General features: G+C 39.1%; 1 long non-coding RNA gene across 1 annotated transcript in view; it reads right to left on the bottom strand.

The window, feature by feature from the left end:
* LOC130682031 (uncharacterized) overlaps positions 1-20,238 on the bottom strand; it is a 32,111-nt gene that overhangs the window by 948 nt on the left and 10,925 nt on the right. The window lies entirely within an intron of this gene.

Below are 20,238 nucleotides of genomic sequence, written 5' to 3'. Positions count from 1 at the left end.
GGAGAATAGAAAACGTGTTCAAACAAAAACTTGTCACAAATGTTTATAGCAGCACTACTGACAAATGCCAAAAGGTGGGAACAACCAAATTTCTATCAACAGAAGAATAGATAATATATTATTCAGGCATAAAAAGGAATGAAGTACTGATAGATGCTACAACATAGATGACCCTGGAAAACATTAGCTAACGAGTCAGTCACAAATGGATAAACACACAGAAATTAGGTTAGTGGTTGCCAGGGATGGGCAGGTGGGGAGGAGAGACTGGAAGTGACTGCTTAATGGGTATGGGGTTTCCTTTTGGGGTTCTGGAAATGTCTTGGATTAGGCACAGGTAGCAGTGGTACCTGTAAATGAACAAAACACCATGAGTTTTTCATGCAAAATGACTAGTTCTGTTATGAAATATTATCTTAATTAGAAAAAGAATTGTAGCCAAATCAGGTTTTTAAGGAAAAGCTGTTTAGAAATTTTTATTAAGTGAACTTCATCACCTGAGCAAATTTCAAGTAAATGCCTGATGGGATCGTGTTGAAGTGAGGTATCTGCAAAAAAGAGCAGAATTTGAAGGCTGCTTGGAAACCAGCCTCATGGGTGTGGTTTTCCCAGAGAAAAGCATTCTTTAGCTTCAAATGTTCATTTATGTAATCCTAAAATAGCCCTAAGAGGTAGGTGCCATTTTCCCCATTTCACGAATGGATTAACTGAGGCACAGAGGTTAGGTTGCTAGAAGGTGGCGGAGCCAGGACTTGAACCCAGGCAGGTGGCCCCAGGGTCAGGCTGTTCACCCCATCCTGGTGCTGCCTCAGATGACCCTGCCTATCATCTCCGCATCAGGGAGAGTTTGACTGGACACACGTCCAGCCTCCCTTCTCTCTTGAGCTCTTGCCTATCTCCACCAAACTATTTCTGGGGTGAATTCCTATCCCACCTCTCACAAGTTGGGTGACATTAGACAGGTTTGCCAACCCCTCTGTGTTTCTACCCCCACTCTGTAAAATGGAGCTAATAACAGGACCCATCTCATAGAGCTGTAGTGAGGATTTAATGAATAAATATGGCAAGCCCAGAGGGCAGTGTCTGACATATGACAAGTATTCAGTAAATGGCAGGCCGCTATGATGATGAAGATGTTGATACTAATATGAAAGTGCACACTGCTCCAGGCACCAAGCTCCTTCAGGACTGGGCACAGCGCCTGGCACACAGTAGGCCCTCAGAATCCTTGTCTTTTTAAGTCAACTGAGGACATCATGCTTGACAGCACAAATGACCCCAAGCAAAGACCAAGTTCCCTTAGGTCAGGTGTTGGGGAAGGGAGATGAGGGTGACAGCCAAGAGCCAACACAGGTGACTTCCCCTCTCTGTTCCCTGCCACTCAACTCATTCATATTCCTGACCCCCAGGGTGCCAGGCAGTCCACAGAGCATTCAGAAGCCCCTTAGAATTTGTTGGTAGAACGCTCCAGATAATTATTTAAGAACAGTAAATGACAAAATAGGTTTTCAAGCCAGCACCCGGAGTGCCAGTCATAAGCCTCATCTGTGTTCCCACTGAGCCTTTGAGAAGTAGCAGGTAGAACACAAAAGGATGAGAAGTTGGCTCCTGCTATTACCCTGCTGCTGCTTTCCTCACCCCTGCAGACTTCCAGGGCTCTGAGGTGGATCTGCACACGGGTCCCTCAGTTTGAGAATGCCTGACCTAGAGGGAAGATAGACAGCCTGAGGCTCTGTCCCTGAGCCCTGAAAAGACACACCAGGCCAGCCTTTCTTAAGAGAACCTCCGCTTGAGACTCCTTACAAAGCTGTTGTTTCTTCATGTGAAATGCTGTCCAACCCATCCCACTTCCTCCTTTCCTCTCATTTTCAGCAAAGAATGGCTCCTTAGGGGGAAGGGAGACTGAATTGCTGTAATGCCCAAGCAGTGACACAAAGTTGTTACCAAAGCAAATATTAGAGTGTGATTCAGTCCAAAAAGCAATGCCCTGACTTCTCACCTGAATGCTTTATTACAAGTTTTATCCAAAGATGTGACTAAATTCTCAACTGTGAATGCTATTTATTTCTGCAAGACTGATTCTTATTTCCTCAGTCTCTAGAGAAGCAGTTTGCAGAATAGTTGGGATCAGGGCCTTTTGTCAGCCAGCCTGGATCCTAGTCTTGATTATTCCATTTGCTTGCAGGTGACCTTTGGCAAATGATGGAATCTTTCTGAGACTAAATTTCTTTATCTGTGAAGGCCATATCAAAATAGCACCTTTTCCACACAAATGTTCTGAGGATGAAATAAATTAATAGAAGTATATCACTTAGAACAGTGCCTGGCATGTAGAAAACCCCATGGAAGGGTTGGTTATTTTAACTAAGGAGTCAAGACTGATTTATGGTAGTTTCTCCTTGCCCTTGTCCAAATGGTGGGTACCTAGGGGTTTATAGCACAGTTCCCATTTCAGTTCCCAGTTCCCTACAGTAGAGGAAAAAGCTTTCCAAAGCCCACAATGGGTCCACTTATCTGAAAATGTATTTGGTACAACTCAACAGTCAGAGGCAGTCCCAGAAGCAGATTGCATTGGGACTGGATATGAGCAGACATTTTGCAGTGTGGCAGCACCATGCCCTTTCACTTGCTGGACCCTTGGGTCTCTGTCCTCACTTGAAACACCTTCTTTCTCCAGTGGAAAAAACCCACATGTGAGCATTCAAGGCCCAGCTCAATTGCCTCCCCAACTAAGGCAGAGCTGAGGGGTTATTCATATGTTTGCCTGTGTTCTCACAGCACAGTGGTCAGCTCTCCACTGAAGAACTTTCCACCTTGCATTAGTGGCAGCACCCTAATGTCCTTGAACTTGGCCTGTGTTTCTCTCCAGCCCACACTCTTTCCTTAATAGGACTCAAATCCAAAAAGTTTGACAGATCAGCCCAGAGTCTGGTACTTGTCAGTGAAACAAAGGCTCAGGAATCAGGACCCTGGGCCCCATAACCCAGGTCAGGGCTCTTTTCTTTAAACTACATTGTCCTGAATGTCCAACTTCCATTCTCAAATGTCCACTATGGGCCACAGTATTTTTAATGTACTGTGAGTTCTTTATATATATCATTTCTAATCCTCCCAACCCAGTAAGGTTTATTTCCTGTTTAAAGACGTAGACACGGAGGCCAAGTGACCTGCTCAAGGCCACACACGAGTCTGTGGCAGAGAGAAGCTTGGAGTGTGAGTCAGTCTGACTCCTAAGTCAGAATTTCTAGTCCATTATCTTGCCATTCCAGTACTGGAAATGAGAGCAGAAAGAAAGCACTGAATTGTTCATTTAAAACACACTCATTCTTCATGCAGACAATTGTTGTTTTAAGGAAAGTGTAGAAGAAAAGGAACGATTACATTTTGGCATGCAAAGACAAAACAATATTTTTTTCCTGTTCCTAGGTCCTGTTGCAGCTTCTTCAAAGCAAGTGAATTTAATGCATGTTGACACAGCTCTTATTTTAAAATCTTCTTTGGCTCAGTTTTCAGCTTCATCCCATTGGCACAACCAGCCCTATAACTCCCCTCTGTCAGACTCTGAGAAACTGCCTAAAATCATTATACATCAGTTACTGTTAACATCAAGGCTATAAAAGAGAATATGCTCCTCCTCACTAAGCCATAGATTTCTTCTGCTTTTATAGTATATTGCTTGGCTTATCACCATGTTAATTATAAATATCTTGCTCTTTAAGGGTATATTAATATTAATATTTTTAAATATGTTCATTGCATCGGGAAGTTTGTCCTTTAATAATCTTCAATCTCATGTTTTCAAAATTATTTACAAATATATAGTTTTCTCATTTTTGTTTGAAATGGATAGGTTTTGTTCCAATCTATGTATCTCTGTTGACATAAAAAGTCCACAAGTGAAAAGGAACAAATATTATTTTAAACTTGCTTCCTTAAAAAATGACTTATTGAAGAAGGAACAAAATAGCAATAGACTCACAGACACTGAGAAGGGACTAGTGGTAACCAAAGGGGAGGGGCTGAGGCGGGCAAAGGGGGAGGGAGAAGGGGATTACTGGACACAATGATTCGCAATCATAATATAGCTTAGTCAAGGGGAGGGTAGTACAGCACAGAGAATACAGTTAATGATTCTGTGACATCTTACTATGCTGATGGACGGTGATGGCACTGGAGGGGGTGGGGACTTGAGAATATGGGTAAATATTGAACCACTGTGTTGTGTATTTGAAACCAACAAAAGATTGTAGATCAATGATACTTTAATAATAAAAAAAGTTATTGTACTTTGGTTATTTGAAATTATTCAAAAATAATTTAGAAAGTGCATTTTCATCATCATATGAAAAAGAAAATTGTACTGGCAAGATGTCTGCCAAATGGGAAAAATAAAGTCAAAAGAACATTCTGTTGGTGTTACAAAGAAATGGTATGTGTGTGTGTGTGTGTGTGTATTTTTTTTCCTCCAACATGACCACCCCATTTGGCAATCTTTGCACCTTTTCCCCTGAGCGCTGGACGTGTCTATTGGTTTTATTCACCCCATACAGACTCAAAGTCAAATGACCAAGCTGAACTCTTTACCTTCCTCCCCAACTTGATCTTTCTCATGTAATCTCAAACTTGAGGTATTTACATTACTAAACAGTGAATAAAAACAGATTCTGTACCACCATCCACTGAGCTGACCACCTCAGAAACTTCAAACTCATTCTAGACTCTTTCCCTTTTTCTCTCACAGACCACTAATCACCAAATCTTTCTTGAATCCATCTCGTGGTTTCCTCTATGCCCTGTCTCCCATTATCTAAATTCAGGCCTTTGTTATTTCCAGCCTGCACAGTAATAACTGGCTCCCAGAAGTTCATGCCCCTCAGGCTTCAAGAGCTACCTTTCCAGAATACAAATCTAATGATACAATAACCCCCTTGCTAAATTGCCTACAGAATAAAGATCAAATGCTGCATAAGGCTTAAAGACTTTTCACAATCCAGCCTTAGCCTTCTTTTTCTCACTCAACTCCTGTTATTCTTCCAAAACACAGGCTCTAAACCTGCAAAGTTACTGCAAGTTTCAGACACATCATGGTCTTCCAGAAGCCGGTAATGTTAAGAAAAATTGTCCAAAATTTGGGAGTAAGTTCACTTATCAAATAATGAAAAGATTATTCCATGCTCTTTTGATATTGTACTGGAGTATTGTGAAATAAGTAAGCCCATGTTTCCTGATGCAGAGCACTGCTGTCCAATGGAGCCACATAAGCAATTTTACATTTTCTCGTAGCCCAATTAAGAAAAGAACTAACTGGAAACTGGATAAATTGATGTTAATAATGCATATTCTTTTACCCAATATATCTAAAATATTGTCCTTTCGATACGTACAAAAATTATTCACGAGGTATTTTAGATTCTCTTTTTTATCCTAAGTCTTTGAAATCCAGTATGTATTTCACCCTTATAGCACAACTTTGGATGCTACATTTTCTTGAGAAATACTTAACCTGTATTTAGATTTCATAAAATTTACAGTTAAAAAAAAGTAAGTTCACATACCCCAAAATTTTCATACCTAAAGTTGTTTTAACACACCTAAAAACTTTTCAGTAACTCAATGAATACTAAAAATCATTGTCCTTTAATATTTACATGTCCGTTGACAAAACCAGTTTATGTTTTACAAGAATTGATTTGACTTTAAAGCAAATGCATGTCAGTTTCGAACCCAGGCCTGTCCAAGTTAAGTAAATGCACTAATTTGTGTCAGCTCAGTATTCTTAACATTAAATTCAAAGGGATATTGTGTTATTTGAGAAGCAATTCTAAGTTTATCAACCTTAGTGAAGCATTCTCCAAATATTTTTAGTTTTTACAGCCACTTTACAATTTATAATTGAAATCTTATGCATATTGATTCATGTTTGAAAAATAGATAAATCATTACTATTGATTTGAATCATGAAAACTACAATTCCAACATAAGTTCTTATACCTAACAAAATCACAAATAAAGAACTAAATCACAAAAGGAAAATAAGCTTTTCCTTTTCTTAGAGCTTCAAACTTACTCTGATGCAGTGTGATACTCATGCAAAAAAACATGTAAATCACATTGCCTTTTTTTTTTAATCAATGAGTATTTGGCAAGCATTCCTTTTGTTTCAAGAAAGTCTTGAGTTGGAGTTAACAGAACAGTGAAACTTTGTAAAACTCTTTGCAGCTCAACCAACAAGCATTGGCAACCAACACAAGATCATTCCATTCATTGTCTATTTCTTTCGACGATTCCATAAACTGGTGATGAGTCACAGCATTTGGTGTATATGCTGAACTGTTTTAACAACCGTGTCCGTGATGCTTTTCATAGAGTCTGTTTCAGAGATATGCACCAGTTAAACTGGTTTTCTCATAAGTGCAAGAATCCAAGCCATTATAAAGCTGGCCAGAGTTACAAGGTCAGAACCTGTTATGATTTTTTTAAATAATTCTCATTGGATTTTCAATTTTGAATGCAGGCAACTCATTTTATTGGTTCTTTTTTGACTCTTACCAAATTCGCTTTGTATTTGAAAATGTCCCTTACTATTTTCCACTTTATTATCTTTATAAACAGTTTTACACAACAAACAGCTTTTTTGTTTTTGTCTGCTGCAGCAAATAACACAAAATTCTCAACATACTTTCTTCTAATCCCTTTGGCTTTTTTCCTCTTCTTGTATACTAGTGTCTACATCTCCACCTGTTTCTGCCTCAGCCGTTCATCTTTGTTTTACATTTTAAAATGAGTCCATATTTATTTTTTACTTAAAAAATAATTGAGGAAAATTAAATAAAATTAAAACTTCATTTTTCAAGTGCTCAGTAGCCACATGTGGCTATGCTATACTGGCTAGTGCAGGCTTAGAAAAATGTAACTTTAACTTAGTAATTACTATTGATGGGGGCCCCGACTGTACAAAGTTAACAATTTACACGTTAACTTGTAGAAAAGATTGGTAAGATTGTGAGGGTTTTTTTCCCAGTAGAATTACAAATAATGGTAACATTAATAGTAGTGTTTGTACGTGACTTTGTGGCTTTAGTCAGCAATTTTATCCCAACATTCTCTCTCTCCATATAGTGCTGCCCTTAAATTTGACATCATAGGAGAATATGTAATAACATAGCAACATATTCACAAATTATTGTTAAGTGGGAAAAAGGAGTCCTGAAAGAAAATATACAAATTGGTCTTATTTTTGTATAGTTTAAAGTATATATGTTGTAGAAAATAGGAAAGATATAAACAAAGATGTTTACCTATGGGTGGACTTATACATGATTTTAAAAATATTTTTCTTTTTTTTGACTATCTTCATTTTTAAGATTACACTTTACACTAAGGCAAATCTCATAGAAGTATTTTATAATTTTGACTCAGGTTAATTAACTGCAGGAAGCCTTTTTCACCCCTTCTTCTCTGTTCCTATAAAACCCGGTGTACTACTCAGAAACAGTTCAGCAACGCTGGTAATCCCAGGTACTTGTCAGTGAACTCAACTACTTTTAAAAAATGATGATGATGTTGGTGAGACTCATAAATATGTGTGCAAGACTGTGGAGCCCCCTGCCTGTGTTTTCTATAACTATGATGTGTTCTTTCAGCTGCTTACTAAGCTGCTGTGCGTTCTTGCACTTCCTCAATGTGCCTTAATTGTGAAGAAGTACTTTATAAATACAACAAACCCAGTGCACATTCCTATCAGTGCCAGTCCCCACCCAACTTTTGTAATTCATTATGTTTCTCTCTTTACCTCTAGCTGGCCAGCCCTTGAAGCAGAGGCTGTTTTATTAACCTCTGTGGTTCCATGCCTAGGTAATTCCTGGCATATAACAGGAGAGTGAGCATGTTATAAATCAGTGAGGAATGAATGAAAGAGTGGGAATCCCCATGTGCTCATTTATTCATGCCTGTACACACTCAGTCCCTACCATGTGCCCTACACATCCTTGGTACTAGGGATATAGCCATGAACATCTGCAAGTTGGGAAGACAGGACCATGATTTAATTGCTTGAATATGGTCAAATTATATATTTAAAAGCAGAAATTAGAAGACATGGACCAAGAAAGTAACATAGAGCCAACCAGTTTTATACAATGGAACATTTATACTAAGAATCAATTGTATTATTATGAAAGCAAGAAGCAGTATCCTTAACAGACTTCTCAGCACCCAATCCTAACTCCATATGAAAAGCTTCAAATAAAAATACTCTCTTTGCTTGTCTTCTTTCTCCAAATCTCATGATTCGGGATCAGAATCACAAGCTGGCAAACCTGCACAGAGTTTGTAGCATTCTGTTTCAAGCACAGATTCTGTATACAATCAAGTATTTTCATCACAGCTGGATTTCCACCTTCTCTGCCAGTTGTGGAGCCCACCTGCTGGGCAGTCAGTCAACAGGTGCTCGCCTTCTCTTGGTCTTCCTATGACATTAAGGCTGGTATTTCCAACAAGAAAAACATAAACATAACACTGAAGTAGTGTCCTGCCACCACTGTTGTTATAATGGTCTTAAGTTCATGTAGCAGAGTTACTAAAGAAAGATGAGATACCCCACAGATTACTTATTAATTATAATGGAGCAATCTGGTAGACAAGACCTGAACCAAATGACCCAACTTTTCACCAATGATAACAAGACAAACTGACATCGTGTGCCTTGTGGTGTGAGGCCATGGTGTCTGGGTATTCCACTGCTGCATGACAAGCCACCCCAGAATTGAGTGGCTTAAAATAAAAAATTAAAAGTTAATACAAACAAATGAACTGAAACATTTTCTAAATACATAACATAATCACATTGGGGAGGGGGCATTAATCCAAGTAACTTTGATACCCAGAATTTGGCCCACATGCTCTCAGGCTCAACAGAAAAGAACTCTAAACAAATACTGAACTCTAGTAAGAAAGGTTTTTTTTGCATAGGCATGAGTTTGCAATTCTGAAACTACTTTATATGCATTCTAGGACTAATTAATAAGTAAATATATTGCAAATAATGGGACCCAGGTTTTTCACTGTTGAAGACAGTAGTTACAGTTATGGAAAGGGGAGGATACATTGAACGCTGCTGTGTTGGACTGGAACCGGAGGTATCAGTTTTTAGATGTATATAGACAGCTAGATATAGAAATGGATACAGATATGTATGAGTGTGTATATGTATTGAGTACGCATATGTATGTGTATATATATACATCTATTTCCCAGGCCTGTCTACTGAGATGGCCTAGAAGTAATGACACTCTAGTAATGATGAACATACCCAGGATCAAGAACTTGTTTTCTAAAGAACATTTTCCACTAGACGGAACCAGGGATCCTTGGGAAAACGGCTGATTTTACGGTTGGAAGAAGGAAAATACAAAATGAGCCTCAGTCATCTTGTGCAAAAAAGTAAGGAAGTGCAGAAGAAATGATGGAGATGTGTTAAAAGCTCATAGAAGCCAGCTTGAACAACTCCCACTGGCCAACTGTGGAACAATCTGAGCATAAAAGTAAATAATAACACTGAAGGTTATAATTTATTGAATACAGTAAGAATCCATGAATTCACATTTAAATGAATGAAAACAAACAAACAAGTAAATAAATAAGAAGAGAAAGATCTTCCTTATAGTAGAAAGCCAAATAATAAATGTAGAAGGAATGATAGAAATGTAAAAGTCACCATTTGGCCACTATCATAATAATGATTAAATCAGGTAAGAATCATCAATGCATGCTAAAGCAGTAGGTAAAAGCTTGAGTAGTAACAGGACATTTACAGAATATCAAAGCATCTCTCCAGAAGCCATTTATTAATTACAAAGGGAAAGGCAGTAATTTTACAGTTACTGGCAGATGTCAGCTTACCCAAATGATCAAAGTTACCATTGTCAGTAATGGGTTTAATTGCCAGGTTGTGCCTCCTAGTAAGATGAACTGAGAATTCTGCATCACCTCTGCAGGATTCCTGTCCCAAATGCATGATCTGCATCTAATCATGAGGAACATCAGGCAAACTGCAAGTGAAGGACAATCTACAAAATAATTGGCCTGCGCTCTTCAAAAAATGGCACTGTCATGAAGTACAAAGAAAGACTCAGGGAGTATTTCAGATTAAAGGAGACTAAAGAGACATGATAACTGAAAGCAACATAAATATTGGAACTCTACACTCTTTGTTTTTGCAATAAAAGACATTATTAGACAATCGTGAAATTCAATTAGGTATACCAACAGATCAGGCTATAGTATTGTATCAATGTTAACTCACTTTTAAAATCACTGTATATGGCTACATAAGAGAATTTATTTTTAGGAAATACCAACTAAAGTATTAAAGGGTAAATGAGCATCATTCTACGAGTTGCTCTTTAGTAGTTCTGAAAAAAACAAGAGATATATAGAGATAGATGATAGAGATTGAGAGAAGAATAAAGCAAATAAAGGGAAATCAACATTTGGGGATTCTGGATATCTGGGAATTCATTGTACTCTTCCTGCAACTTTTCTGAAAGCCTGAAATTATGTCAATAAATTTTTTAAAGACATATTATTACCTCTTGTTTTGTGAGTTGACTGGGCTCACAAAACACTGGGCTCACAAACCAGTTGACTTGCTTAAGGTCTCATATGGAAGAGTCACTGCATGGTCCTCAATTGAATCCCGAGTGGAAGAAAAATAGCTAAAAAGAACATCTGTGGACAATTGGGGAAATATCAATGTGATCTGTATAGTAGATAATATTGTTGCATTAATGTTGAATTTCCTGCATGTGATAATAGTATTGTGACTTTGGAAAATATCCCTATTTTCAAGAGATAATAAGTTAATGTATTGTATTTCAGGATAAACTACGTCTGCAACTTACTTTCAAAGGATTTAGCAAAAATAATAAAAATAACTGTATATGTGTGTGTGTGTGTGTGTGTGTGTGTGTGTGTTCACATATGTGTGTGCATTTGGAGAGAGAAAGAAGCAAATGTAAAATAATTCTCAGTCTTAGTGAACAGTATACGGCACTTATTGTACTATTCTTTCAACTTTTCTGCAGTTTCATAATTTTTAAAATAAAAAGTTAGAGATAAAAATAAGAACATTTCGACTGAGGGTGGAGCCAAAATGGTGGCATGAGTAGTTCAGTGGAAATCTCCTCCCAAAAACATATATATTTATGAAAATACAATAAATACAACTATTCCTAAAAGAGATACCAGTGGATACAGTATAACAGCCAGGATACATCTACATCTGCGAGAACTCAGCATCACACAAAGGGGGTAAGATACAAGCCATGACCAGGCGGGACCCGAACGCTCCCCAACCCCAGAACCCAGCGGGAAGAAAGGAGTCAGAATGGGGAGGGAGTGAAAGCCCAGGATGGCTAAAGAACCAGCTCTAGAAATCTGCACCCGGAGCACAGACACAAGGTGCACGGGGTGCTAGATACTAAAGAAACGGAAAAGCAAAACCTACAGGCAGTTCCCCGCAACCGGTGCCCCTGAGACAAAAGAAAAGCGAGTGCTTTTTGCAAGTCTTAAAGAGACAGGTACCCCACAGCTGGACGAAGTCATCCCGACACACTTAACCAGCAGCTGGGAATCCTGGGGAACTTTAGGTGCCCTAACCCCCTGGGTGGCAGTGCAGCTCTGACGCCCCTCGCAGCACTAAGCAGCGTGCCAGTCATTCCCCCAACCGGCGCGGACCCCAACACACCAGCCCAGTAGTGGGAGAGTGGCAGCGCGCACCGGGGGCGGTGGCGCCAAAGGGGACCGGAAGGGGCCCGTGTGCACCGGCAGTGCCAGAGGGGACTGGGAGTGGCCCATGCGAACCTGCCATGGTGGCAACAGAGCAGCCCAGGAGCGGTCCGCATGCGCCGGCGGCCGCAGCACCAGAGACACCCAGGAGAGGTCCGCGCGAGCCCGCAGCGGCGGCAACGGAGCGGCCCAGGAGTGGCCCATGCGTGCCAGTGGTGGCGGTGCCAGAGGGGCACCGGAGAGGCCCGCGCGCACCTGCAGTGGGGTCAGAGGGAGCAGCTGCGCTCCCAGCAGCCGAGCAGAATCCCAGCCCAAAGCACAGCTGCCCGGGCCAGACCCAAAGGCCGCTGCTGGCACACAGCTGCCCGGCAGGGGCGCTGCTATTGCGGAGGAGCGCACCTGGCGTACTTGCCACTCCCCGCAGGGCTCTGGGCTGCTCTGACGGAGACCCCGTCCACAGAAGCTTAGGGGATTAACCCGGTGGCTGCTCCAGGAGTGCAGGTAACCGACACAGGGAGCGGAGAAGAGCAAGGCATCCAGCAAGCAGGAAAGGACTTTCTTCTTCCAGCTGATACACCCGCAACCTGCCTACAACCACCGCTATCACGATGAAAAGGCTGGAAAGTTTAGTCCAGTCCAAAATAGTCCAGACAACCCCTGAGAGAGGATCTGCAGGGACAGATCTAACCAGTCTCCCTGAAAAAGAATTCAAAATAAAAATCATAAACATGCTGATGGTCTCCACAGAAATATGCAAGAGCTAAAGGAGCAAGTACAGAGGGAGATTACAGAAATAAAACAATCTCTGGAAGGATTTAAAAGCAGAATGGATGAGATGCAAGAGGCCATTGATGGATTAGAAACCAGAGAACAGGAACACATAGAAGCTGACGCAGGGAGAGATAAAAGGATCTCCAGGAATGAAACAATATTAACAGAACTGCATGACCAATCCAAAAGGAACAATATCCACATTATAGGGGTAGCAGAAGAAGAAGAGAGAAAAAGGGATAGAAAGTGTGTTTGAAGAAATCATTGCTGAAAACTTCCCCAAACTGGGGGAGGAAATAGTTGCTCATACCACAGAAGTACACAGAACTCCCAACAGAAGGGACCCAAAGAGGACAACACCAAGACACATAATAATTAAAATGGCAAAGCTCAAGGACAAGGACAGACTTATAAAGGCAGCTAGAGAGAGGAAAAAGGTCGCCTACAAAGGAAAACCCATCAGGCTATCAACAGACTTCTCAACAGAAACCTTACAGGCCAGAAGAGAATGTCATGATATATTTAATGCAATGAAACAGAAGGGCCTTGAACCAAGAATACTATATCCAGCATGATTATCATTTAAATATGAAAGAGGGATTAAACAATTCCTAGACAAGCAAAAGTTAAGGGAATATGCCTCCCACAAACCACCTCTACAGGGTATTTTAGAGGGACTGCTCTAGATGGGAGCACTCCTAAAAAGAACACGGAACAAAACGCCCAAGATATGAAGAATGGAGGAGGAGGAGTAAGAAGGGAGAGAAATAAAGAATCATCAGACTGTGTTTATAATAGCTCAATAAGCGAATTAAGTTAGACAGTAAGGTAGTAAAGAAGCCAACCTTGAACCTTTGGTAACCACAAACTTAAAGCCAGCAATGGCAATAACTACATATCTTTCAATAATCACCCTAAATGTAAATGGACTGAATGTACCAATCAAAAGCCACAGAGTAATAGAATGAATAAAAAAGCAAGACCCATCTATAGGCCGCTTACAAGAGACTCATCTCAAACCCAAAGACATGCACAGATTAAAAATCAAGGGATGGAAAAAGATATTTCCTGCAAACAACAGAGAGAAAAAAGCAGGTGTTGCAGTATTAGTATCAGACAAAATAGACATCAAAACAAAGAAAGTAACAAGAGATAAAGGACATTACATAATGATAAAGGGTTCAGTCCAACAAGAGGATATAACCATTATAAACATATATGCACCCAATACAGGAGCACCAACATATGTGAAACAAATACTAACAGAATTAAAGGAGGAAATAGAATGCAATGCATTCATTTTGGGAGACTTCAACACACCACTCACTCCAAAGGACAGATCCACCAGACAGAAAATAAGTAACGACACGGAGGCACTGAACAACACACTAGAACAGATGGACCTAATAGACATCTATAGAACTCTACATTCAAAAGCAACAGGATACACATTCTTCTCAAGTGCACATGGAACATTCTCCAGAATAGACCACATACTAGGCCACAAAAAGAGCCTCAGTAAAAAGAACAAGACTGAAATTCTACCAACCAACTTCTCAGACCACAAAGGCATAAAACTAGAAATAAATTGTACAAAGAAAGGAAAAAGGCTCACAAACACATGGAGGCTTAACAACATGCTTCTAAATAATCAATGGATCAACGACCAAATTAAAATGGAGATCCAGCAATATATGGAAACAAATGACAACAACAACACTAAGCCCCCACTTCTGTGGGACACAGCAAAAGCAGTCTTAAGAGGAAAGTATATAGCAATCCAGGCATATTTAATGAAGGAAGAACAATCCCAAATGAATAGTCTAATGTCACAACTATCGAAATTGGAAAAAGAAGAACAAATGAGGCCTAAGGTCAGCAGAAGGAGGGACATAATAAAGATCAGAGAAGAAATAAACAAAATTGAGGAGAATAAAACAGTAGAAAAAATCAATGAAACCAAGAGCTGGTTCTTCAAGAAAATAAACAAAATAGATAAGCCTCTAGCCAGACTTACTAAGAGAAAAAGAGACTCAACACACATCAACAGAATCAGAAATGAGAAAGGAAAAATCACGACAGACCCCAAAGAAATACAAAGAATTATTAGAGAATACTATGAAAACCTATATGCTAACAAGCTGGAAAACCTAGAAGAAATGGACAACTTCCTAGAAAAATACAACCTTCCAAGACTTACCCAGAATGAAACAGAAAATATAAACAGACCAATTACCAGCAACGAAATTGAAGCAGTAATTTAAAAACTACCCAAGAACAAAACCCCCAGGCAAGATGAATTTACCTCGGAATTTTATCAGACATACAGAGAAGACATAATACCCATTCTTCTTAAAGTTTTCCAAAAATAGAAGAGGAAGGAATACTCCCAAACTCATTCAATGAAGCCAACATCACCCTAATACCAAAACCAGGCAAAGACCCCACCAAAAAAGAAAACTACAGACCAATATCCCTGAAGAATGTAGATACAAAAATATTCAACAAAATATTAGCAAACAGAATTCAAAAATACATCAAAAGGATCGTACACCATGACCAAGTGGGATTCATCCCAGGGATGCAAGGATGGTACAACATTAGAAAATCCATCAACATCATCCACCACATAAATAAAAAGAAGGACAAATCCACATGATCATCTCCATAGATGCTGAAAAAGCATTTGACAAAATTCAATGTCCATTCATGATAAAAACTCTCAACAAAATGTGCATAGAGGGCAAGTACCTCAACATAATAAAGGCCATATATGATAAACCCACAGCTAACATCATACTGAACAGTGAGAAGCTGAAAGCTTTTCCTCTGAGATTGGGAACAAGACAGGGATGCCCACTCTCCTCATTGTTATTCAACATAGTACTGGAGGTCCTAGCCACAGCAATTAGACAATAGAAAGAAATACAAGGAATCCAGATTGGTAAAGAAGAAGTCAAACTGTCACTATTTGCAGATGACATGATATTGTACATAAAAAACCCTAAAGACTCCACTCAAAACTACTAGAACTAATATCTGGATTCAGCAGAGTTGCAGGATACAAAATTAACACACAGAAATCTGTGGCTCTCCTATACACTAACAATGAACTAATAGAAAGAGAAATCAGGAAAACAATTCCATTCACAATACAATAAAAAAGAATAAAATACTTAGGAATAAACCTAACTAAGGAAGTGAAAGACCTATACCCTGAAAACTATAAGACACTCTTAATAGAAATTAAAGAGGACACTATCAAATGGAAACTCATCCCATGCTCCTGGCTAGGAAGAATTAATATCTTCAAAATGGCCATCCTGCCCAAAGCAATATACAGATTCAATGCAATCCCTATCAAATTACCAACAGCATTCTTCAATGAACTGGAACCGCCAAAGAACCCAAATAGCCAAAGCAATCCTGAGAAGGAAGAATAAAGTGGGGGGTATCTCGCTCCCCAACTTCAAGCTCTACTACAAAGCCACAGTAATCAAGACAATTTGGTACTGGCACAAGAACAGAGCCACAGACCAGTGGAACAGAATAGAGACTCCAGACATTAACCCAAACATATATGGCCAATTAATATTTGATAAAGGAGCCATGGACATACAATGGGGAAATGACAGTCTCTTCAACAGATGGTGCTGGCAAAACTGGACAGCTACATGTAAGAGAATGAAACTGGATCACTGTCTAACCCCATACACAAAAGTAAATTCGAAATGGATCAAACACCTGAATGTAAGTCATAAAACCATAAAACTCTTAGAAAAAAACATAGGCAAAAATCTCTTGGACATAAACATGAGTGACTTCTTCATGAACATATCTCCCCGGGAAAGGGAAACAAAAGTAAAAATGAACAGGTGGGACTATATCAAGCTGAAAAGCTTCTGTACAGCAAAGGACACCATCAATGGAACAAAAAGGCATCCTACAGTATGGGAGAATATATTCATAAATGACAGATCCGATAAAGCGTTGACATCCAAAATATATAAAGAGCTCACCCACCTCAACAAACAAAAAACAAATAATCCAATTAAAAAATGGACAGAGGAGCTGAATAGACAGTTCTCTAAAGAAGAAATTCAGATGGCCGACAGACACATGAAAAGATGCTCCACATCACTAGTCATCAGAGAAATGCAAATTAAAACCACATTGAGATATCACCTCACACCAGTAAGGATGGCCACCATCCAAAAGACAAACAACAACAAATGTTGGCGAGGTTGTGGAGGAAGGGGAACCCTCCTACACTGCTGGTGGGAATGTAAATTAGTTCAACCATTGTGGAAATCAGTATGGATGTTCCTCAAAATGCTTAAAATAGAAATACCATTTGATCCAGGAATTCCACTTCTTGGAATTTGCCCTAAGAATGCAGCAGCCCAGTTTGAAAAAGACAGATGCACCCCTATGTTTATCGCAGCACTATTTACAATAGCCAAGAAATGGAAGCAACCTAAGTGTCCATCAGTAGATGAATGGATAAAGAAGATATGGTACATATATTATTCAGCCATAAGAAGAAAACAAATCCTACCATTTGCAACAACATGGATGGAGCTAGAGGGCATTATGCTCAGTGAAATAAGCGAGGCAGAGAAAGACAAGTACCAAATGATCTCACTCATCTGTGGAGTATAAGAACAAAGAAAAAACTGAAGGAACAAAACAGCAGCAGACTCACAGAACCCAAGAATGGACTAACAGGGACCAAAGGGATAGGGACTGGGGAGGATGGGTGGGAGGGGAGGATGGGTGGGAAGGGAGGGATAAGGGGTGGGGGAGAAAGGGAGCCTTACAATTAGCATGTATAATGTGGGGGGGAGTATGCGGCGGGCTCTACAACACAGAGAAGACAAGTAGTGATTTTACAGCATCTTACTACGCTGATGGACAGTGACCGTGAAGGGGTATGTGGGGGGGACTTGGTGAAGGGGCGAGCCTAGTACACATAATGTTCTTCATGTAATTGTAGATCAATGATACCAAAAAAAGAACATTTCTTGAAAAAATTTGCCCCATCTAATACTGTACTTATTTATAAGACCCACACATACATCATTAAATCTTAGAATTTGAGGATCCTCAGAGTTCATGTAGTCCAGTGTTTATTTAAGTATGGGCTGCTACTCAGTCCTTGGTCATAAATAGCAGGTCACTGGCCAGCATTACTTTGAATGGAATAGAATGGCATAGAACAAAAATATCCAGTGGGTCTCATTACTTATGTATTTATTTTTTTGTTAAGGTATCATTGATAAACACTCTCATGAAGGTTTCACATGAAATCATCACTTATTAAGAGACGTCTGGGGAAACTTTTGTTTGAATCACATACAAACTGTATATGTGTATGCATGCATGCACGTGATGAGTTCCAGTGAAAAAAATCTATTTCTCATTGTGGGCTGTGATCAAAAAGGTTCAAAAGATTTAGTGGCTCAGGACCTCTGGGCAATATCCGTTCAATTCAAGCCTAGGCATTCAGTCCTTTAACAGGGCATTTTTGAACACTTCTCTTTTATATTATTATGGTTGTTATTATTGTTCAAATGCCCAAAATATCAGAGATGTAATTAAATGAGTCTTGGTATAGCACATGTGTGGAGTAGCACAGGAATTAGCGAATTATATGGTCAAGAGGTAGACACAAGTAAATTTAATAATCTAATACCTGATAAAGGAGGCATTATAAAACAACGGTAGAGACATGAATTCAATAAGTTGTTTTGGCAAATTTAGTCAATTATTTGGTTTAAGAAATATTTTCAAGCCTTACTCCACACCTCTATAATGTGTATTTTTTAAAAGTCAAATAAAAAATATGTACAAGTCAAATAAAAAATATGTACAATCCAGGTTACTTTGCATCCCAAACCTATAGTCATATTATTCCTTTTTTGATATTGAGGTAGAATCGACATGTAACATCATTATTAGTTTCAGGTGTACAACATAATGATTCCGTATTTGTATATATTGCTTGGATACTTCTTACTGTTGGACTTTTTTCAAAAATTAACTGCCATCTTTCTTCTTGTTCTTAGAATGGTGGCAGGATAATTTATTGAGATAGTAACTTGAGTTTTGTTCTTAATCTCCCCTTCTAAGGGCTTTTGCACCAAGCAGGTCTTAGGAACCAGGAACACTGAGCAAAAAGGAGAAATGGCTTAAAAGCAACAACCTCCCTTCTCTGATTCTGTTTTTAAGCCTATATTCCTTGAGCGAAGTGTGCTGAGTTGAAAGAGGCCAACTGCATACACTCCATCAATAGTTTTCTTTGAATTAATTTTATTTGAACTCACTTCACATATTTCAGAGAAAACATTCCTCAGCTTTAAAGTGAAGAGGTTGGACAATCCAGAGGGTGGATTCTCAACCTGCGGTTTGGCAGAGCAGTGAACCTGAGAGAAAAAAACATTTCCTCTTCATTTTCACTGATCTCTCTAACAAAAGTTAAATTTCAAACCACAGTCCTGTTAGTAGAACATTTGACTTGTCATCAACAGAAATCACAAATATTTTCTATCACATGACAGTCATCCCAGGTATCTTGAAATATTCTTTATATTCATTGCAACTTCAAAATCATGGTAATTATTAGACTGCTCCTAGATCTTGTTATTTAGTAGGTTAAAAAAAGGACATATGTCACACATGTACAATTTTTTAATACTTTGGTAACCATATTTTCAGTGCAATTGCTTTGTATTTCTATGTTTGATGTTTTTTAAGCATTCAAAAACATTATTCTTAGAAGCTGGTCTGAAAGAGCCTCTGGGTCAAAAAAAACATTTTGAGCCCTTGGACTGGACACTCTCTGGTTTTCAAAATCCATATTGGTGTGCACACAGGATCTCTATCTGTCCGTCTGGGAAAATGGCTCATATCTTAGATGACTATCTCTATGATGAGGTTATATTGACATTCTGATCATTCCATACTTGACTTGAATTGCAACTTAGTCCACAAGCTAAAATGTCCAAACCTTTAAACTCAAACTTCTCAGACAAACCCTTCTTTAAAATTATTCTCTGACACTTTCCCAGCAAAATGTAGGAGAACAGAATCAGAAACCAAACCAGAAAACCCACGTCTTACTTTCAGTTCTGCTGTCTGATCCTGGGAAAGTCATTTAACTTCTCTGAAGCTCATATATAAATACATTTAGATGATCTTTAAAATCTATTAGTTTCTTTTCCAGTGGTAAAATTCTAGACTTCTAAAATGTTTTGCCTTTCTGCTGGGTGTGTTCTTTGGGATTCAGTTGTCAGTGTTCTATCTTTAATTAATTCATTCATTTATAAAATATTGATAAAGCAACTAAACCACAGAAACCTAGAAAAATTTTCCAATGAGTCATATTTAAGCTGGGTTTTGAAGGCTAAGTAAGAGTCTGTTAAGTGAAGAGAGGACAAGGACATTCTAGGCAGAGAGGATACTGCCAAGGCTAGTGTGCTCAGGTCCCACAGTGCACCTAGGGGCTTGATAAGGGCTAAAAGGGGACCAGATCTGTACTGACTCTGGGCTCCTTGGCTTATAGGAAATGGGAGAAAGAATATAAACAGGTGAAGTGATATAGTCAACTTTGTGTTTTAGAAAAACAGCCCTGAGAGCAATGTGAAGCATGGGGGGCACTGAAATCAGAGAGATCAGCTA

The sequence above is a fragment of the Manis pentadactyla genome, chromosome X, assembly GCF_030020395.1.
Source record: "Manis pentadactyla isolate mManPen7 chromosome X, mManPen7.hap1, whole genome shotgun sequence".
Classification (NCBI taxonomy): domain Eukaryota; kingdom Metazoa; phylum Chordata; class Mammalia; order Pholidota; family Manidae; genus Manis; species Manis pentadactyla.
Note: the sequence above shows the minus strand (reverse complement) of the source record. Positions and strands in the feature narration are given on the sequence as shown.